Source organism: Mandrillus leucophaeus, unplaced genomic scaffold (genome assembly GCF_000951045.1).
Source record: "Mandrillus leucophaeus isolate KB7577 unplaced genomic scaffold, Mleu.le_1.0 Scaffold37, whole genome shotgun sequence".
Classification (NCBI taxonomy): Eukaryota; Metazoa; Chordata; class Mammalia; order Primates; family Cercopithecidae; genus Mandrillus; species Mandrillus leucophaeus.
Window position 1 is genome coordinate 7,990,357 of NW_012103920.1, and position 17,851 is coordinate 8,008,207.

Here is a 17,851-nt window from a genome sequence, read left to right on the forward strand (position 1 = left end):
ATAAAAAATACAAAAAACTAGCTGGGCGTGGTGGCAGGCGCCTGTAGTCCCAGCTACTCCAGAGGCCGAGGCACGAAAATGGCATGAACTTGGGAGGCGGAGTTTGCAGTGAACCAAGATCGCACCACTGCACTCCAGCCTGGGAGACAGAGCGAGACTCCGTTGAAAAGAAGGAAAGGAAAGGAAAAAGGAAAGGAAAGGAAAATGAAAAAAGGAAAGAAGGAAGGAAGGAAGGAAAATGAAAATAAAATATATCAATATCTGTTAGCTAAAGCAGTGCTATGAGGGAAATGCAAAGCATTAAATTACTACATTATAAGAGAAAAAAAAACTTTCCAACCAATAATCTAAGTTACTATCTCAAAAACCTAGAAAAATAAGAGTTAAACAAGCCCAAAGCAAGGAGAAGAATTAAAATATTAAAGAGCAGAAATGAATAAAATTGAAAACAGAAAAAAATAGAATCAATGGAATAAAGAGCTGAGTTTTGAAAAGATTAAAATTGACAAATCTCTAGCAAGATTGACAAAGAAAAAGGAAGAGAAGTTATAAATTACTAATTCCAGGAATGAAAGAGAAGATATCACTCCCTATTCTGCAAACATCAATGGGTAACAAGGGACTACGCAAAACAATACTGCACATATAAATTTGACAACTCAGGTGAAATGGACCAATTTTTAGAAAAGGCAAACTACCACAACTCACTCAATATTAAATAAATAATTTGAAAGATATTATAACTATTAAGAAACGTGAATTCATCATTTAAAAACTTCTCTTAAAAACATCTTCAAGCCCAAATGGTTTCACTGGAGAAGTCTACTGAATGCTTAAAGAGAAATTAACACTGTGGGAGGCCAAGGCAAGCGGATCACACGGTCAAGAGATCAAGACCATCCTGGCCAATATGGTGAAACCCCATCTCTACTAAAAATACAAAAATTAGCTGGGCATGGTGGTGTACACCTATAGTCCCAGCTACTCAGGAGGCTGAGGCAGGAGAATCGCTTGAACCAGAGAGGCAGAGGTGGGAGTGAGCCGAGATTGTGCCACTGCACTCCAGCCTGGGTGACAAGAGTGAAACTCCAGCTCAAAAAAAAAAAGAAAAGAAAAGAAAAATTAACACGAATTCTACACAGTCTATTCAAAAAAATAGAAGAATAGGTTACAGTACAAAAAAGAAACCTACACATCAGTATCTCTCACAAATACAGATTTAAAATTATTAACAAAATATTATTAAGCAGAATTAAGCAATATACAAAAAGAATTATGCCCCATAACCAAGTGAAGTCCTTTTCAGGGATACAAGATTGGTTTAATATTTGAAAATCCATCAGTGTACTCCACCATATTAACAAGCTAAATTTAAAAATCACATGAGCATATCAATTGATGTACAAAAAGCATTTGACAAAACTCAAACCCATTAATGATAAAAAGTACTCTCAGGAAAAAAAAAATAAAACTATGAGCAACAGAGAACTTCTTCAACCTAATGAAGAGCGTCTTTAAAAAGTACAGATAACATTTTACTTAGTGGTGATTGCTTTCCTAGTAAGATTGGGAACAAGGCAAAGATGTTCACTCTCACCTTTCTTCTTCAACGTAGTGCTGGAAGTTCTAGCCAGTGCAATAATGCAAGAAAAGAAAAAGCCATAAGATTGGAAAGGAACAAATAAAACTGTTTCTATTTATAGATGGCATAATTGCTTACATTTTTAAATCCCAAGGAACCTATTAAAAAACACACACATACACACACTTGTAGAAAGTGGGAGCTAAACGATGAGAACTTATAAACACAAAGAAGGAAACAACAGACATTGGGTTCTACTTCGTGGGGAGGGTGGGAGCAGAGGGAGGAGCAGAAGGGATAACTATTGGGTACTGGGCTTAATGCCTGGGAGATGAAATAATGTGTACAACAGTTTCCTGTGACATGTGTTTACCTATGTAACAAACCTTACATGGACCCCCAAACCTAAAATAAAAGTTAAAAAAAAAAGAAATAAGTAAGTTCAGCATGATTTCAAAATACAAGATAAATATACAAAAATAATTATATTCTATATACTAGCAATGAATAAGTAGATAAAAAATTGAAAATAAAATATCATTTAGAATTGTTTCCAAAAATGAAATACTTAGTTTTCAATTTAATAAAACATATATAGGACTTGTACAGAGAAAACTGCAAACTATTGATGAAGAAAAGTTAAAGAAGACTTCAATAAATGAAGAGACACACCATATTTGTAGATTGAAAGACTCAACATAGTAAATACATCAATTCTATCCAGAAGGTTTAGTGCAACTTCTATTAAAATCCCAGCAAGACTTTTTGTATATATAGGTAGTTTATACTAAAATGTGTATAGAAAATAAAAAGAACTGAAAGACATTGCTGAAAAGAAAAAAAAGTGAGAACAATCATCCTACCTGATTTTAACACATTTTTTAGCTTCTTGAGTAAAAGAGTAAATGCTTTTAACACTTATTATATGGCTACAGTAATCAAGATTGTGTGGTATTGACAGGCAGAGATACATAGGTCATAAAACAGGATAGAGAACCCAAAAAATACACCCAAACAAATATGCTCAAGTAATGACAAAGGTACAATATCAACTCAGTGAAGGAAAGACAGTCTTTCTGAACAAATGATGCTGGAGAAATTTCATATCCATGGGCAACAGAAATGAGTCTCAATCTAAGTCTCACATCTTACACACACAAAAAAAAGTCTCACAATGGATCATGGCTGAAATGTAAAATGTAAAACTATAAAACTTTTAGAAAAAAAAGCATAAGAAAAAATCTAGGGTAAGAATTCTAAGGCTTGACACCAAAAGCACAATCCAGAAAAGGAAAAATGTATAAACTGGACTCCCCCAAAAATATTTTTCCTCTAAAAAAGGTCCTATTAAAAGGATAAAAACACAAGCTATACACTGGTTAGAAATATTTGCAAAACCACACATTCCACAAATGGCTAGTATTGAAAGCATATAAAGAACATTCAAAACTCAATAGGGAAAACAAAAAAGAAGCAAACAACTCATTACTCATTTAGAAAATAGGTAAAAGACATGAAGAGATGTTCACCAAAGAGCCTATACAGATGGAAAATACGCAAATGAAAAGATGTTCAACATTAGGCATTAGGCAAATGCAAATTAAAACCACAATGTGAAATCACTATGCAGTTATCTGAATGGCTAAAATAAAAAATAGTGACAACACTAAATGTTGTGAGAATATGGAGAAATTGGGTCACTCATACATTGCTGGTGGAAATGTAAAATGATACAGCCACTCTGAAAAACAGCTTGGCAGATTTGTGTGTGTGTGTGTGTGTGTGTGTGTGTGTGTGGCGGGGGGCGTTGTTGGTTTTGTTGTTGTTGTTTGTTTCTGGGTTTTTTGACAGGGTCTCACTCTGTCACTGGAGTGGAATGGAGTGGCAGGAGTGCTGGCTGCAGTGCAGTGGCAGGATCGCAGCTCACTACAGCCTCGACCTCAATGGCTCGGGAGATCCTCCCACTTCAGCCTCCCAAGTAGCTGGGACCACAGGGTGAGTGCCAGTCAGTACTCCTGGCTAATTTATTATTATTATTATTATTATTATTATTATTATTATTATTATTATTTGTAGGGACAGGGTTTCACTATGTTGCACAGGCTAGTCTCAAACTTCTGGGCTCCAGTGATCCGACCACCTGGGCCTCCCAAAGTGCTGGAATTATAGGCATGAGCTACCATGTCCAGCCTTCCCTAGCTTGGCAGTTTCTTTAAAGAACTAAACATACAACTACTTTATGACCAGTCTTGGTTTTGGGGACATTTATTCCAGAGAAACAAAAATTTATGTCCACTCATGACCAGGCATAGTGGCTCATGCCTATAATCCCAGCACTTTGGGAGGCCAAGGCAGGTGGATCACTTGAGGTCAGGAGTTCAAGACCAGCCTGGCCAACATGGCAAAGCCTTGTCTCTACTAAAAATACAAAAAATTAGCTGGGCATGGTGGCACATGCCTGTAATCCCAGTTACTGGGGAGGCTGAGGCAGGAGAATCACTTAAACCCTGGAGGCGGAGGTTGCAGTCAGTCAGGATCATGCCACTGCACTCCAGCCTGGGCAAAAGAGGAAGGCTCCTTCTAAAAAAGAAAAAAACTTATGTCCACTCAGAAACCTGTACATGTATGTTTATAGCAGCCTAATTAGTAATCGCCAAAAATTAGAAACAATCTGGGTGTCCTTCAATAGGTAAATGCTTAAACTAACTGTGGTACATACATACAAAGCAATGCTACTCAGCAATTAAAAGGAAAGAACATTGATACATGCCACAACCAGGATTAATCTCCAAAGAATTATGCTGAGTGAAAATAAGCCAATTCCAAAGGGTTGCACAGTGTATGATGCATTTACATAAAACTCTTAAAATGACAAAAGTGTAGAAATGGAGAAGAGATTAGTGCTTCCCAGAGGTTAAGAAGAGGGTGAGGATGAGATGGAAGCAGATGTAGCTATAAAAAGGCAACATGAGGGCAATTGTGGTGATGGAAATGTTCTGTAGTTCACCTGTATCAAAATCCTTATCAGGGTTGTGATATTGTGCTATAGGTTTTCAAGGTGTTACCACTGGGGAAAAATGCATAAACAGTACATGAGATCACTCTGTATTATTTCTTACAATTGCATGTAAGTCTATAATTATCTCAAAATTAAAAGTTTAATTTAAAAAATTAACAGGATGGCCAGGTGCAGTGGCTCACACCTATAATCCCAGCACTTTGGGAGGCCGAGGCAGGTGGATCACCCAAGGTCAGGAGTTCAAGACCAGCCTGGCCAACATAGTGAAACCCTGTCTCTACTAAAAATACAAAAATTAGCTGGGCATGGTGGCAGGTGCCTGTAATCCCAGCTACTCAAGAGGCTGAAACAGGAGAATCACTTGAACCCAGGAGGTGGAGGTTGCAGTGAGCCGAGCTTACACCACTGCACTCCAGCCTGGGCAACAAAGAGTGAAACTCCATCTCAATAATAATAATAATAATAAATAATAATAATAATTAACAGGAAAGACAAGAGGGACAAAATGATCAAAACCAAAAAAGAAGACTCAAATATCATCCAGATATTGGATTTTTTTAAACAATAACTTTAAAATAACTATTCATAGTATATTCAAAGTAATAGAAAAAAAGATGGAAGAAATGTGTTTAAAAATAAGAAGCTGAGATCTATAAAAGTAATCACTGGCATGTTTTAAAACTAAAAAGTCTCAAATTAAGATCACAATAGATGTTTTAAAAGTTTTTATATAACAAATTAAAGTGATGTAAGATTATAGAAGGCATATCTCATGTTAATGCATGTCACTTTATTGTACTTCACAGATACTGCAGTTTTTACGAATTGAAGGTTTGTAGCAACCCTGCATTATTGGCATAATTTTTCTGCAATGTGCTCACCTCACGTCTCTGAGTCACATTTTGGTAACTCTTCCAATATTTCAAACATTTTCTTCATTATTATATTGGTTATGGTGATCTGTGATCAGTGATCTTCGATGTTACTATGGTAACTGTTTTAAGGCACCTCGAACTGCATCCATGTAAGATAGCAAACTTAACTGATAAATGTTAGGTGCGTATTCTGACTGCTCTATTGACCGACCATTCTCCCATTTTTCTCACTCTCCTTGGACCTCCCTACTCCCAGAGACACAACAATATTGAAATCAGGCCAATTAATAACCTGACAATGGCCTCTAAGTGTTCAAGTGAAAGGAAGAGACACACATCTCTCCCTTCAAATCAAAAGTGAGAAGTCATTAAACTTAGTGAGGAAGGCATGTCAAAAGCCAACATGGGCTGAAAGCCAGACCTCTTGTACCAAACAGACAAGGTGTGAATGCAAAGGAAAAGCTCTTGAAGGAAATTAAAAATGTTACTCCAGTGAACACACAAATGATAAGAAAGCAAAATAGCGTTATTGCTGATGTGGAGAAGGTTTCCACGGTTTGGAAAGAAGATGAAACCAGCCACAACATTTCTTTAAGCCAAAGCCTGATTCAGAGCAAGGCCCTAACTCTCTTCAATTCTGTGAAGGCTGAGAGAGGGGAGGAAGCTGCAGCAGAAAAGTGTGAAGTTAGCAGATGTTGTTCATGAGGTTCTTTCCTTAGAAAAACACTGTCTCCATAACGTGGAAGTGCAAGGTGAAGCAGCAAGTGCTGACGTAGAAGCTGCAGCAAGTTATCAGAAGATCTAGCTAAGATCGTTGATGAAGGTAGCTACGCTAAACAGATTTTTAACATAAATAAAACAGCCTTATATTGGAAGAAGATACCATCTAGGACTTCATAGCTAGAAAGGAGAAGTCAATGCCCGGTTTCAAAGCTTCACAGCACAGGCTGACTCTTGTTAGAGACGAATGCACCTGGTGACTTTAAGTTTAAGCCAATGCTCATTTACCATTCAGAAAATCCTAGGGCCCTTAATAATTGTGCTAAATCTACACTGCTGTTCCTTCTCAATGGAACAACAAAGTATGGATGACAGCACATCTGTTTATTGCATAGTTTACTGAATATTTTAAACCCACTATTAAGATCTACTGCTCAGGAGAAAGGATTCCTTTCCAAATGTTACTGCTCATTAACAACACACTCAGTCACCCAAGAGCTCTGATGGAGATGTACAGGAAGATTAATGTTGTTTTCATGCCTGCCAACACAACATCCATTCTGCAGCCCATGGATTAAGGAGTAATTTTTACTTTCAAGTCTTATTATTTAAGCAATACGTTTTGTAAGGCTATAGCTGCCATCACTAGTGATTATTCTGATGGATCTTGACAAAGTAAATTGAAAACCTTCTGCAAAGGAGTCATCATTCTGCCTGTCATTAAGAACGTTTGTGATTCATGGGAAGAGGTCAAAATATCAACATTAACAGGAGTTTGGAAGAAGTTGATTCCAATCCTCATGAATGATTTTCAGGGGTTCAAGACTTCAGTGGAGAAAGGAACTGCAAATGTGGTGGAAATAGCAAAAAACTGGAATTAGAATTGGAGCCTGAAGATGTGACTGAATTGAATAAGGAGTTGCTTCTTATGAGTGAGCCAAAAAGTGACTTCTTGAGATGGCATCTACTCCTGGTGAAGATGCTGTGCACATTGTTGATGTGACAGCAAAGGATTTAGAATATTACATACACTTAGTTGACAAAGCAGCAGCAGAGTTTGAGAGGACTGACTCTAGTTTTGAAAGAAGTTGTGCAGTGGGTAAAAAGTTATCCAACAGCATCGCATGCTACAGAGAACTCTTTCATGAAAGGAAGAATCCATGGATGTGGCAAACTTCATTGTTGTCTTATTTTCAGAAATCTCCACAGCCACTTCAACCTTCAGCAACCACAACCCAGATCAGTCAGCACCCATCAACACTGAGGAAAGCCTTTCCACCAACAAAAACATTACAACTTGCTAAAGGGTTAGATGATAATTAGCATTTTTTCACAATAAAGTTTTTTTAGTTAAGATATTTACATTTTTTAGAGATAATGCTATTGCATGCTTAATAGAATACAGTATAGTGTAAACATAGCTTTTATATGCACTGGGAAACCAAAAAATTCATGTGGCTTATATTATTGCAATATTTACTTTATTATAGTGCTCTGAAACCAAACCCGTAATATCTCTGATATCTCTGAAACCTGAAAGGATGTCTGAAAGACATCAGACACAAAGTACACAGGAAAGGACTTTAGTGTGGGTGGCATCGTAATTAGAGTCACATAAAAGTGATCAGACATGATGGCATAATTTGTGTATTCACTAATGTGTACACAATTCCATTTCAAGCATTTATCTCCACAGTCTCTATGCCTGTACTGGAAGATAAGTCAAAACAAAATATTCAACTAAAGCACTCAATGGAAAAAATGAAGGAAATAATGTAAGATACATATGGGCCATAGTCAAAAGGTATAAATATGTATAATTAGATTATCAAAACCTGAAGTGATAAAGAATGGGGCATGGCAATATTTTAAAGATAGTAGCTGAGAATTTACAATACTCGTGAAAGAAGTCAACCCACAGTTTCAAGAAGCTCTTTGAATCCCAAGCAGTATAAATAAGTAAAAGGTACTTAGGAAATCATGATCTAAAACATACTAAACAAACTTTTTTGTAAAGAATTAGATATTAAATCTGTTAGATTTTGAAGTTTACCTACAGCCTCTGTCACATGATCTTCTTTATGTTCTCAAAAATTCTTTAAAATAAAAATTTTAAAAAATCTTGGGTCGCTGGCTGTACAGTAACAGGCCCTAAACCACAGATTGCCATTCACTGTCTAGAATATTCAAGGCATAAATATTTTTAAGAGCCAAAAACTAATAGATTACCTAAAATCCCATCAATAGTAAAATATTTGTAGTGTATGTTAAATTCATACAATGGAAATTCATACATAAATGAGAATGCAACTGTATCCAAAAATATGGATAAGCCAAATCATAATGCTGCTTGAAAGACATCAGACACAAAGTACACAGGAAAGGATTTTAGTGTAGCTGGCATCCTAATTAGAGTCACATAAAAGTGATCAGACACAATGGCATAATTTGTATATTCACTTATATGTACACAATTCTATTTCAAGCATCTATCTTCACACTCTTTCAGATGTTCTCTGCTGATTAATGTCCATGAAGTTAATCGGGGAATGGCTGTTTCTGCCTCCACCCACTGCTGATTATACCTTTCTCTGCATAAATATCTATGTTTCTCTCATGACATTCGAAAAGGAAAGCAATCAATGGCTGTTAATCTTTTTATACCAGGGTAATAAAAATTCTCTCTGTAATCTTCAGCATGAGATGTTTTGATGCTCAAGTTAATTAACAATTTCAAGGAAAAATCCACCCATAACAGTGCCTAGATATAGGATTTAGGTGTCTGTCCTAGACTATAGAGCCCTTAGAATATAAAACATGTCAGGTCAAAATCTGTTTTTAAATATACCCTCAGTATTACTAACTCTAAGGGGAAAAGAGCTTCATTCTTCAACCGTGGACACCACAGAGTTAATCTGTGGCTCAGGTGCACACAAAGGTTATCCCAGAAAGAGGTATGTGTCTTACCGGGGGGTTAACTTCTTTATTTCTGCATTATTCTGATTGTCAGTAAAAATTCGTTTACTCATAATTAAGGAAGCCTACCTGTAATCCTGGGACCTTTGCTTTTCTACCTTTCTTTTCATACACTTTCTCTTCTTTGGATAGAAGCAGATACATGCAGAGATCAAACACAACACAAAGTCCCTTGATAAAAATGGCTGTCATTCTCCTGCTAGAATGACTTTCCCTCTTTCTCTACCAGAGGGCTGATATGATTTCCCCATCAAATATGTCAAGTAAGTCTTTGAAGGCATCCATCATTTGCCAACATGAGGTCTGCCATTCAAGAGTGCTGCTTTCAAGAAGAAAGTAGAAACTTCTAGAGTTTTAATATAAAAAGCAGAGAGACCCTGAACATGCTATCTAAATCCTATCTGAATCTCAGTCTGGATTTGCATAAGATGTAGAATATAGGAAAGCAGTTTCCACAACAGCTTTGAAACGGGGAAATATTCTTTAATTCCCAAACAAGACTAATGGCTCCTTAAGCTCAGAAGTATGGAGTAAAAAGATGAACTCCATGAATTTAAATGTTATTCCTTACAGATTTTCAGGAAACCGAATCCTATAGGATTTTCTGATAACCTGTTTGAAGTAAAAGCTGTAAGCATCTCTGTTTCTTTTTTAACTAATCTGTATAGAAGGCAAGCCTGTATTTAGAATCGGTCATTGGATATAGGAATAAAGATCTCAAAATGGTCTAGAGACTTCTCAACAGCTACCATTTTTGTTCTTTATTTGTTTTATTTTCTTGAGATAAGGTCTCACTCTGTTGCCCAGGCTGGAGTGCAGCGGCATGATCACAGCTCACTGCAGCCTCAACCTCCCAGGCTCAAGTGATCCTCCCACCTCAGCTTCCTGAGAAGCTGGGACTATAGGCATGTGCCACCATGCTGGCTAATTTTTCCCATTTTTTGTAGAGATAGGGGTTTCACTATATTGCCTAGGCTGGCCTCAAACTCCTGGGCTCAAGCGATCTCCCCACTTTGGACTCCCAAATTTCTGGGATGTGCCACGTGCCTGGCCTCATCTTACCACTTGTTAACAGGAAAGGCTAATTAAGATCTGCCTCAGATAGTTGTTATACACAAGTCTCATTTCTGCTTAGCTACGATTCATCAGATACATTTCTTTCTGTGTACCAGGGCTTTCTGTCAGGAAGAATGGAGTTGGGTTTAGTAACCAGAGTTCACATTGCTGTGTTTTCTGCCTTTCCTAAAGGTCCTGAAATAAATAGATCAACTCCCCTTGCTGTCGTCCTCTTACATTATCTAGCAGAAACTACTGAGAGACACGTTATCTGAGATCCATATCAAGCACATAAAAGACTGAGAAAAATAAAGCGATAAATGTAATTCTTAAATAACAGATAAATGATAAGTTCCAAATAGGCTAGAGTATGATTAACAAAAATTGAAAATAATAGAATATATGGGAGAAATATTACTGGTTTGTTTTGAGATGACAATAGGTCAATAGATTATTCAGAAAACATTCAAGGACTTCTGGTTGCTTGAGAATAAAGTAGTATGCATGCTCTATGAAAGCAAGCATTCAGATGATTATGTAGAAAAGGATTACATATTTGAATAAGTAAAAACAAATTCTATATATTGAAGAATTATAACATAAAATATCTTCATTCTATCTGTGTAATATTTACTCTTAATAGAATATATCTACATGAAACTAAATGTAATAATAGAAGAAGAGCTATAATATAAAAAGCAGTGACAGATATATATATACACATATACATATGTGTGTATTCCTATTAAATATATATCTATTCTGTATTTTTATATATTCCACATGTGCATGTATAATTTATTTAGAAGCAAACTGTCCTTCTAAAACAATAATAATGAAATATTTTTTCATGACATCATAAAACATCAATATACTAAATGAAAAAAGTCTACAAAAATATTTTTAAATGATTCAACAGAAAAAATTATAAAATTATTGCACATCATATATAAAATATTTGTAATTATAAATACGTAAATGTTTCATGAAAGCAGTGCAAGATTATATATCAAATTATGCTCATTGTTCTTCTCTAGGTGGAAACTTTAGTTTTCTTTTAAATAATTTACTTTTATTTTCTATTAAAATTGACATTTATTATTTCTGTAATTAAAAGCAAAAGTTACAAAAAAAAAACCTTTGAAATCTTTCCTGAAGTGACTTTGAAAGGCTAAAAAAAATGTGTCCCAATTTGTTCCTATTTTCTAAAGGATTTATTTATTCTTTTTGGTTCAAATTCAGATAGATAATCACTTGCATCTTCAAAAAAAATATTCTCTTTCAATATTTCACATTGTATTCACTGGGGTTTTTTAGTATTTTATATTGTGTTTTCTCCTATTCAGCTACTTGCCTTCAAAAGAAGGAGGAAGAGGGGGAGGAGGAAGAGCTGCAGGTGGTGCCGTGTCACCTCTGAAAGCACCACCCTGGAGGCCCCGTGGTTTATAAGGACAGTAGTTAATAGTTTCTGTCATCAGAGAGGTCAGTGTGTTCTGTTCCCATATTGTTCAGTTCAATAGGCCTATTACTTGGAAATCAAGATGCATTATACCTATGATTACAAACATGTCTGGAGACGATGACATTCTAGATAACTGTCCAACCACGGAGTGCAAGAAAGTTTCCCAAGCTAGAGTTTTTTCATTAAATGTGCACATTTATTTGCATTTACACTGCCATTGTGTTCCTGAATCCTATAGTTTGGTTCCCCAAAGATGAACAGAGGACATAAAGATTACATAACATAATAGGAACTCTAAGAAAAAGTAAGGTTGAGTTAGTGTGCACGACAGTAGCACCAGGCCACGCCACCACTGTTTGAAGTCAGCCACCTCTTTGTCAACCACTGAACATCAAGTGTGTTTTATCACAGAAAAATGGAAACTCTTCTTGGATGCTTTTCCAATCAGTCAATACCAAGCACATTTATTGAATAGCATCTATATATGTGCCAGCCACTGTTGCTGGTGCAGTCACTTATGGTGAATTATTCTATCCCTGTAACATGTTATTTGGAGGCAAATTGGCACTATTCACAAAGAACTTCGGGCTTAATTAGCATCTAAAAATTTTAAATACCCATAATTGTATATGGCCAAGAATACTACCCATGGTTCATTTGCATGTTGTTCCTATTGTCCCTAAAATGTGAGGACACTTAACAATAACTACTTTATGCCACATGATGTTGCACACTAAACTGAGAGCAAAGATCACTCAGCACTGATGAAACTTGGCATTGAGGACTTTTAAGGTCAGAATGAACCACTAGACAGTGTAACACCCTTTCATCCCATACCCATGAACGTCCCTTTTGAGCCTGCCTCCTGCCCAAGCTCTTGCAGCTTCATCCCAGAGCTGCCTGGCTCCGTTATCTCCGTCCTAGGTAGCTGTTAAAAGAATCATTCTTCAGAGGCTCAAAGGGCTCATGGGTTATATCCAACAGGCCAACTGCATTTCAAATATTAAAAAATGTTGTGCAGTCTGATCAAATTGATATTTTCTCCCTCCCTACACACCAGTAGCACTAAAAATGAAGTTATTTCCATCTTGAGATTCTGAACCTCATTGTCCTTTAACATAACAGTACTTTCATTAAATTCTTCCTCAGGTTCATTGGCTGCCTTCTATTAAAGTACTTTAACCTTGTTTTCGTGTTTTTTTTTTAATTATAAATAAAACAGTTACCCAAATCCTAACTCTGAGGAATTTCAATAGTTCTCCAACACTTTCATCTTGCAACTCTTCGTCATATTGTAAAAAAGAAAATGAATCAATGCTCTGTAAGGGAAAATTTGCCCTTCAAAGGAAAACTATACATTGTCTACACATAAGCAGAATTATGATTCTATGGAAGCTATTTTACATCTCTGTAAGCTGTAGATAACAGTGATGCAAAATAATTATTGGCTGTAGAAATTCTGCTGAGTCAATTGACTTTCCTCCCTTCTGTGGAGAAGCTAGGATTCTCTTTTGAACCTATTAAACATCTACTTAGTTCCTTCTTTAATTAATGAGTTAAATAAAAGCTTTAACAACTATCATATCTGTATGGGAGTCATGATTTTCCCTTTTTTTGAAAATTATCATTTAACAGCTGCAAATAAGGAAAAATAAGCATAACTAGGGTATTACATGGGGGAGTGATAAAAATGAGATGATGAAAAAGGACATATCCAGCAAGAGGGGATCTCATGCTCTTCAAAGCATGAACATGACATAAATTTGGAGGAACAAAAATGAAAAAGTATTCAATAATTTTCTCTGAAAGTAATATCACTTTTACATTCATATTGGAGAGTCTTGACAGAAGGGATTAAAGTGTGGTGGTTACTTTGTGAAACCATTGTCAAAGCAAAATTGCATCAGACAAAGTTAAATAGGTAAGGAAGATTTTACTTAAGTCTATTGTAATGGGAAAGAGAGACCAGTATTAACTCAACTCCACTGAAACAATACATGGCGAGTTTTTAAAAGCTGAGATGTGGGATATCATAAGGCCTTCTGCCTCTTACCCAAAGAAAAAGTAAACTTTCTCTTATCTTCAGGACAAGAGGTAGTTTTACAACCTGGAGCAAGACTCTCACTGAAGTTAGGCTCCTACCCTCCCCCTACCCCACAGAGACTGGAAGATAAGGCTACTATCTTCCTTGATGATTACATTTCAAAGGAATGACTCCCAGATCCTTAAGAAAGACAATCCTTGATTGTAAAACTGGCAAGAGGCTGGGAGAAGATTTACATCTCAAAGAGGTAGATAAAGAATTGATTGCAAGTTTTCTAAATTAAATGCTCTAGGAAAAGCGAGGTCAGGGGCCTAGAAAGAGAAAGAAATCTCTCTCATTAAGACCATCTTGGTCAAGATTCATATCATCTTCATCTTATTTGTTATTTCACTAAAACTTTAAGTTAGCAAGGCCTTTCTCCTAAGTCACTTCATTTTAATCTCCATAAGCATTAATATTCATTTTGCAGATGAATTAACTAAGAGTGAGAAAGGCCAAGTCACTGGCCATAGGTCTCAAGTTCTTAAAAGTAACATGAAAGACTTAAACCCAGTTTCCTGACTTTTGGTTCAGTGCATTTAAAATGCCAGTTATATGCTGCTGATGCAACCCCAACTCCACAATGCTGAGTTCACTTACAAAATGATTGGAGTTTCCCAAATAATGCATTTGAGATTAACAGAAAATCATGAGTGTGGCATCTAGAAGACAAGTCGTGACAGCTTTGTGTGGTGGCTGTGCTGAAAATAGGACAATCAAGGAGATAAACGGAGTGAGGTCTCAGGGTTTAAAATACATAGGTTGGCCGGGCACGGTGGCTCAAGCCTGTAATCCCAGTATTTTGGGAGGCCGAGAAGGGCAGATCACGAGGTCAGGAGATCGAGACCATCCTGGCTAACATGGTGAAACTCTGTCTCTACTTAAAAAAAAAGTAATAATACAAAAAAAAAAAATTAGCCGGGCGTGGCAGCAGGCGCCTGTAGTCCCAGCTACTCAGGAGGCTGAGGCAGGAGAATGACATAAACTCGGGAGGCGGAGCTTGCAGTGAGCTGAGATCCGGCCACTGCACTCCAGCCTGGGTGACAGAGCGAGACTCCGTCTCAAAAAATAAATACATACATACATACATACATAGGTAGTTTCTGTTTCCTGGTATAGTATGATTGTTGCATCCAGAGGCACAGCTCGGGTCTTGAAGGGGCTTTCAACTTGTAGTAGGCTAAATAATGCCCCTTCAAAATCTATCCAGGCATTAACTCCTGAAATCTGTGAATGTTGTCTTTTGTGGCTAGAAAGGTGTATTTGCCTATGTGACCAAGTTAAGGATCTTGAGATGGGGAAATGATCCTGGATTATCCAGGTGAGCTCTAAATGCAATCACATGTATCCTTATTACAGGAAGGCCGAGGGAGATTTTACACAGAGAGGAGCAGGTGATGTAAAGATGAAGTAGAGAGATATTTGGAGATCCTAGCCTTAAGGACTGGAGGTGTGCAACCAGAAGCCAAGGAATACCAGTATCCACTAGAAGCTGGAAGAGACAAGGAAATTATTCCTAGGTCCCCCAGGAGCTCCAGGATGAGTGCAGCAGTGCTGACACCTTGATTTTGACCCAGCATACTGATTTCAGACTCTGGGCTCCAGAACTGCAACAGAGTAAATTTCTGATGTTTTCAGTCACCAGGTTTGTGGTCACTTGCTACAGCAGCCACCAGAAACAAATGCAGATTTTGGTACCAGGAAGTGGTGTGCTGCTGTATTAAATACCTAAAAATGTGAAAGTGGCTTTGGAATTTGGTGATGGACAGAGCCTGGAAGCATTTTTGAGGCACATGATAGATAGGTTGCTTTAAACAGACTATTAGGAGAAATACGGACGTTAAAGGCACAACTGGTGAGAGCTCAGAAAGAAGTGAGAAGCACAGTGGAGAAATCCTCTATCATCTTAGAGCAGGTGTCCCCACCTCCAGGCTGCAGACCGGTACCAGCCGGTGGCCTGTTAGGAATGGGGCACATAGCAGGAGGTAAACAGCGTGTGAGCCAGCATTACCGCCTGAGCTCTGCCTCCTGTCACATCAGCACCAGCATTAGATTCTCACATGAGTGCAAACCATATTGTGAACTGTGCATGCAAGGGATCTAGGTCGTGTGCTCCTTGTGAGGATCTAACTAATGCTGGTGATCTGAGGTGGAACAGTTTCATCTCAAAACCATCCGCCACCCCTATTCCATGGGAAAAAAAAATGTCTTCTGTAAAACCGGTCCCTGGTGTCAAAAAGGTTGGGGACTGCTGTCTTGGAGAATGCGTATATTGCCAGAAGCAGATTAGTAGAAATATGAACAGTAAAGACGCTGCTCAGAGGGCTCAGAAGAATATGAGAAAAGTGTTATTACAAATTAAAAGAAAAGTGATCTTTGTTATATAGTGACAGGGAGCTTCATTGAATTGTGACCTACCATTGTGTGGAAAGCAGAACTTTTAAGTGATAAACTTGGGAATTTAACTGAGGAGATTTCTAAGTGAAGAATTGAAGATGTAGGGCGGTTTCTTGTGTTGTTTACACTAAAACGCTAGAAGAAAGAGAGAAATGAAGAAAGAATCATTAAGCAAAAAGAGCCAGGACTAGATGATTTGAGAAATTCTCAGCCTATCCAACCGCAAAAGATGTTAAAATTAGCAGATCATTGTTAATAATGGGTGCTCTGGAGAGAAGGCCCTGCGTAAGGCCAGAAAACTTTCTATCCACTGAAGATAAAACTGATAATATTTTATGATTGATGGTATATAGTTTGGTGAGAGAAGGGTTGAGGACTAGCTCAAGGTTTGGGGTTGGAATAATTGAAAGGAAAGAGCTGACATTTCCTGAGATAGGTTTACAGGCGGAAAAAACACACACACACACAGGAGTTCATTTTTTATCATGAAAAGATTGATATTTCTATTTGTTAAAAGTGGAGACTTTGTCAAAACCACAATGGGATACCACCTCATACCAGTCAGAGTGGTTATTACTAAAAAGTCAAAAAATAATAATAACAACAGATGCTAGAAAGGCTGCAAAGAAAAAGAAATGCTTATGCACTGTTGGAAGGAATGTAAATTAGTTCAACCATTGTGGAAAACAGTGTGGTGATTCCTCAAAGCCATAAAAACAGAAATACCATTTAACCCAGCAACTTCATTACTGGGTATATACCCAAAGCAATATAAATTGTTATAAAGACGCATGCACACGTATGTTTAGTGCAGCATTATTCACAATAGGAAAGACATGGAATCAACCTAAATGCCCAGAAATGGTAGACTAGATAAAGAAAATGTGGTACATATACACCATGGAATACTACACAGCCATGAAAAAGAACAAGATCACGTCCTTTGCAGGAACATGGATGGCACTGGAGGCCATTATTCTTAGCAAATTAACACAGGGACAGAAACCCAAATACAGCATGTTCTCACTTATAAGTGGGAGCTAAAAATGAGAACACATGGAAACATAGAGGGGAACAAGACACACTCGGGCCTATCAGAGGGTAGAGGTTGGTTGGAGGGGATCAGGAAAAATAACTAATAGATACTAGGCTTAATACCTGGGTAATGAAATAGTCTGCACAACAAAACTCCAGGACACAAGTTTACCTATGTAACTAAACACCTGTACATGTACCCCTGAACCTAAAATAAAAGATAAACAAAAATAAAATCACAGTTTCCAAGAGAAATAATAATAAATAAAAAGTGTCCTTCAACGCCCCTAAAAGATTATACCAGCTCACCAGCAATGGATTCAAACCAAGACGAAATCTGAATTGTCAGAAAAAGAATTCAGAAGGTTGATTATTAAGCTAATCAAGGAGGTACCAGGGAAAGGTGAAGTCCAACTTTTAAAAGTCAAAACTGTAATACAGGATATGAAAGGAAGGTTCTTCAGTGAAATTGATGCATAAATAAAAAACAATCACAACTTCTGGAAATCAAGGACACACTTAGGGAAATGCCAAACACATTGGAAAGTCTTAGCATTAGAATCAAACAAGCAGAAGAAAGAACTTCAGAGCTTAATGACAAGACTTTTGAATTAACCCAATCTATCGAAGACAAAGAAAAAAAGAA